Here is a 6,000-nt window from a genome sequence, read left to right on the forward strand (position 1 = left end):
GCTAAGGAGATTAGAAATGATTGTTATGTCTATCATGGGGGCTTTGCTTCTACAAAGTGACTGCCTTATTCCATCTCCCCTCCTGTATTTTTATCTCCTATCGCCCTTTTATGACCAGATATTTGGCTTTTTGTGAATCATTTGCTATCCAGGTTTGTTGTTTCCTGTATATCAGGATGAGAATTTCCTTACTTTTATTTCATCTGAGTCTCCCTGGATTTTCGCCTACTATATATATTTCCCACAGACTATCCGTATCTCTAATCTCAAGGATTGGCTATTCCATCTATGCCTAGGTACAACATTGAAAGAACAGGACTATAGCTGCTGTTTTTCTCCCTTATATCTGGTTGCCGTGAGAGGGTGATCGATGTTCACATCTGAGTTCAAAATGGCTCTTTCTACCACTGATATGAGAGTTCAGCGGGACTAAAATGACTTGTACCTCTAATTGATACTCTCTCCACAGGACCCTGGATAACTAGGACATGCCTACCAGCTGTAGACTATCTAGCTACAAAATGTACTCATTGGGAGAACTCAAACTGCGAGATGCCCCCCTCTTGCAGGTCTGGCCCTCTTCTTTATCGAGGGCCTATCTCGATGACGGACTTTGGAGTCCGGAGAGATGGCATACAGCAAAAAGAGGGTTATGGGGTTTTTTAGGGAAATTTCTTAATAAGATTTTAAGGGATTCTGGGAGGGGGGTAGATTACGTGGGTTCGGGGGAAGACCCGTGGGGGAGGGTATCTGGGCCAGCTGTAGGGCGTGGCATGGGAGGTGTGAACTCTGGGGTCAAGGAGATGATTAGATCTTACGATACAGATGCCCATAACATCGATACTGTAGGTGGGAGGGGCAGATATGGCGGGAGCAGGGGGCCACATCATCCTACGGGAGTGCGTCCTCGCTGTTTACAAGCGGTGGCGCGCTCCGACCCTCAAAGCTCTTCTCGTTCCCCAGGTTGTATGGAACCTCGGGCCCCAGGCCTTCAGCTGATGCTGTGCAACGCCAGGTCCGTGGTAAATAAAGCCCCCCTCATTTGTGATCTTATTCAGGAGGGGGGTGCGGACCTGGCGGGTATTACGGAGACCTGGTTGGGCCAGGAAGGGGGAGCCCCCCTTGTTGATATGTGCCCACCAGGTTTCCGTGCTTTCCATCAGCCAAGGTCTCAGGGGAGGGGCGGAGGGGTGGCGGTTGTTATTAACGAAGGTCTTGGACCAAGGGAGGCCACTGTTCCTGAGACGGCTGGATGTGAGTCCCTTCTTGTGAAGTGGGGTCATAGGGTGCAGTTGGGCTTGCTAGTCATGTACCTGGCTCCCTGCCATGTGGCAGCAGCCCTGCCTGAGCTGCTTGATGTTATAGCCGCGGTGGCTGTTGACACCCCCAGGCTTATGGTCATGGGGGATTTTAACCTGTCATCAGTTGGCGAGACATCTGAGGTGGCTCAGGAGTTCATGGCTTCCATGACGGCTATGGATCTGACCCAGTTAATTTATGGCTCTACTCACATGGGGGGACACACACTGGACCTAGTTTTTGTCTCTGGACAGTGGTTGAGTGATCTCGAGATAGGGGATATAGTGATTGAACCCTTGTCATGGTCAGATCACTCCCTCCTTCGCCTGGACCTTCGAACCGCCACACCCCGCCGCAGGGAGGCGGAACCGACCAGGTGGTTCCGCCCCAGGCGCCTGATGGATCCTGAGAGATTCCAGATGGAGCTTGGGCCATTTCCTGAGGTTCTAGCACACGACTCGGCTGAGGACTTAGTGGCCGCCTGGGATAGGGCGGCGGCTGATGCTTTAGACCGAGTCGTGCCTTTGCGGCCTCTGACCCAGCGCCGGTCTCACCTGGCTCCTTGGTATACTGAGGAGCTGAGGGAGATGAAGCACCGGAAAAGACGCCTAGAGAGCAGTTGGAGGGCTAGTCGTTCTGAATCCGACCGAACACTGGTAAGATCTCATATTAAGAATTACCTAGTGGCGATAAGAGTAGAGAAGAGTAACTACTTTTCTACTCTTATTGCATCATCAGATAATCGCCCAGCCGCCCTGTTTAGGGTGACCCGCTCTCTGCTCCATCAAAAGACGCGGGAAGACCCCTTGGAGGGTAGAGCTGAGGATTTTGTACAATATCTGTATGACAAAATTGCTCAGATTCGTGAACAGCTAGACTCTGACTGGATTGATCCAGAGGAGATGACAGGGGCAGGTCCTGAGAATATTATTTGGGAAGAGTTTGATCCTGTGACTCCCGAAAGCGTGGACAGGATACTGAACAGACTAAATGCGACCACATGTTTATTGGACCCGTGTCCATCCTGGTTGGTACTGGCCTCCCGGGAGGTGACGCGAGGCTGGCTCCAGGAGATTATAAATGCTTCTTTGAGTGAGGGTGTCTTTCCCACCATCTTGAAAGAGGCGGTGGTGAGGCCCCTCCTCAAGAAGCCCTCCCTGGATCCAGCTGTATTAGCAAATTATCGTCCTGTCTCCAACCTTCACTTTGTTGCAAAGGTTGTTGAGAGTGTGGTTGCACGACAACTGCCTCAGTACCTGGATGAATCGAATTATCTAGATCCGTTCCAGTTGGGATTCAGGCCCGGGTTCAGCACAGAGACAGCATTGGTCACATTGGTTGATGATCTCTGGAGGGCTCGGGACAGGGGTTGCTCCTCTGTCCTGGTCCTACTAGACCTCTCAGCGGCTTTTGATACCATTGATCATGATATCATGCTGCACCGGTTGGAAGGGTTGGGGGTGGGGGGCACTGTTCTACAGTGGTTCTCCTCCTTTCTCTCTGACCGGTCGCAGTCTGTGTTGACAGGGGGGCAGAGGTCGACCCCGAGGCCCCTTATATGTGGGGTGCCACAAGGATCGGTCCTCTCGCCCCTTCTATTCAACATTTATGTGAAGCTGCTGGGTGAGATCATCCGTGGTTTTGGGATGAAGTACCATCAGTACGCTGATGACACCCAGCTGTACATCTCCACCCCAGACCACCCCAATGATGCCCTCGAGGTGATGTCCCGGTGCCTGGAGGCCGTACGGATCTGGATGGGGAGGAACAAACTCAGACTCAACCCATCCAAGACCGAGTGGCTGTGGTTTCCGTCGTCCCGATATAGTCAGTTGGCGCCATCTCTGACTATTGGGGGCGAGTCGTTGGCCCCCACAGATGGGGTTCGCAACTTGGGCATCCTCCTGGACTCACGGCTGTCTTTTGAAGAGCATATGACGGCCGTAGCCAGGAGGACTTTTTATCAGGTTCGCCTGATTCGCCAGTTGCATCCCTTTCTGGATCGGGACTCGTTACACACGGTCACTCACGCCCTTGTCACCTCACGCCTGGATTATTGTAATGCTCTCTACATGGGGCTCCCCTTGAGAAGCACCCGAAGGCTCCAACTGGTCCAGAATGTGGCCGCGCGGGTGGTAATGGGAGCAATGTGGCGCTCTCATGTAACCCCCCTCCTGCGCGAGCTGCACTGGCTCCCAGTGGTCTTCCGGGTGCGCTTCAAGGTTTTGGTTACTATCTTTAGAGCGCTCCATGGCTCAGGACCAGGGTACTTACGAGACCGCCTCCTGCCACCAATAGCCTCTCACCGACCAGTTCGCTCCCATAGAGAGGGACTCCTCAGGGTGCCGTCGGCCAAACAATGTCGACTGACGGCCCCCAGGGGGAGAGCCTTTTCTGTGGGGGCACCTACCATCTGGAACGGGCTTCCCCCGGAGTTACGAAACATCCAAGACTTACGCATATTCCGCTGTGCCCTGAAAACATTTCTATTCCAACAAGCTGGTCTGGCCTAACTCTCCCTTTTTAATTGGCTTTTAAACTGGCTTTTAAATTGGGTTTTAAACCTCTTTAGATAAATTTGGATGTTTTTAATCTTTGAGCCTAAATTACTTAATCTGTTTCTTAATAGTTTTTAACTTCTATATGTATTTGTATTTATTATGGCTGTTCACTGCCCTGAGTCCTTCGGGAGTAGGGCGGTATACAAATATGAAAAATAAATAAATAAATATGAATAATGTTGTGCTACATTTCCAAATGTTTGGGCGCATTGAACCTTTTCTCCCTGCAACACATAAATATTATCCTGCTTTATGCCCTGTGCACATCCATTCTCATTTCTCTTTAGGAGACACTTCCCATTTACAAATGTGGTCTCAAACCCTTTTCGGTCTAGACTAGAGACACTCAGTAAATTATGCTCCATTTCAGGCACACATAATATGTTGCTCAACTTTTCCTTCAGATATTGAATCACCACACTGCCTTTTCCAATGACTTTAGCCTTCTGGCCATTCGCCAAGGCTACTGCATCTCCTCCAGCTGGATCCCTTCTGAAAAACAATTTAGAATTATTAACAATTCTTTGACTAACCCTCTATCTATTAACTATTTGTCTCTGCTATTACAATAGCTAACTTTTGCAACAGCAGCCTGCCCATCTGTTGTATCTTTTCTTTGTAAACAGTCTTTCTTCAAATGAGTCTTATCATCACAGATGAGACACCGCTGTACTGTTGCTTTCTTGATAGAAAATCTTTGCTGGACTGTAATCTGGTCTCATCTGTTACTCTGGTCTCTGCAGACATGTCTCTACAGACATGCTGTCTGTTGCTGCTCTCTCTCTGCTCCTTGGGCCCCCACCTCAGGAATTTCTCCTCATGGCTTTTTATAAAATGCTGTTTGTTTTCTTCTGAAATCAAACAGGCTGTAAGAGTTTCCATTCTGAAGTCCTGTTCTGCTTTGCACTCAAAAACAGCTGAAACAAGGTCCCATGTTCCATCAAGACTATTTAACACCAACAGTTCCTTCTGAGATTCAGGGATCTGCATGCCACAGTGTACCAACTCAATAAATAAAGTTTGTATATGCAGCAAATGCCTTTCCACACTCTCTCGTGGTTGCAAATGGGTGCTGTATAATTGTCTCGATAATTGCACAATATTGCATGCTGATGCACTTACTTCTCAATTTCAGACAAACCTCCTTTGCAGTTTTTAAATTAGCTACATTCAGGAATTGTTCATCTTCTAAACTTAAGATGATGTAGGCCAGTGCCTTATCGTGCTGCCTTTGAGCTGCTGCTGCTAATGGTCCCTGGTGTGATTTACCAACAATATCCCAGAGCTCCTCAGCCTTCAGGAAGCATTCCATTTTTGCAGCCCAAATGATATAATTCTTCTGTCCCAGTTGAGGCAGAGGGCTCTCCTTGAATTCAACAGCCATCCTGCAAGCCTTCTCTGCCTTGTTCTTTTTACTTTTTTAACACAGGCAGTCCTTCGGCTTAATTGCAGTTCAGTCTTACTGTGTCTGGTTGCTCTGGGCCCATAACCTGTTTGAATTTGCAGCAATCCAGGCTCTGAGCCGTCTGGGTCATTTAGAGAGGGACTCCTCAGGGTGCCGTCGGCCAAACAATGTCGACTGACGGCCCCCAGGGGGAGAGCCTTCTCTGTGGGGGCACCTACCATCTGGAAAGGGCTTCCCCCAGAGTTACGAAAGATCCAAGAGTTACGCATCTTCTGCCGTGCCCTGAAAACGTTTCTATTCCAACAGGCTGGTCTGGCCTAACTCTCCCTTTTAAATTGGCTTTTAAATTGGCTTTTAAAATGGGTTTTAGATCTCTTTTAGATAAATTTGGATGTTTTAATCTTTGAGACTAAATTACTTAATCTGTTTTTAATAGTTTTTAACTTCTATATGTCTTTGTATTTATTATGACTGTTCACCGCCCTGAGTCCTTCGGGAGTAGGGCGGTATACAAATATGAAATAAATAAATAAATAAATAAATAAATAAACAAACAAATAAATAAATAAATAAATAAATAAATTTAGCAGTCCCCATTGGCTGACCTGTTACCATGTCTATTCCAATTCGTCAACCCCTATATACTGACAGATATGTGGAATCGTGGCAAAAGGAAGTTGGACACTTCAGGTTCTGGTGAGCTGTGGCTTGAACTCACTGTACCTGGGACTTCTG

This window comes from Pantherophis guttatus, chromosome 5, assembly GCF_059756535.1.
Source record: "Pantherophis guttatus breed Tessera chromosome 5, ASM5975653v1, whole genome shotgun sequence".
NCBI lineage: Eukaryota > Metazoa > Chordata > Lepidosauria > Squamata > Colubridae > Pantherophis > Pantherophis guttatus.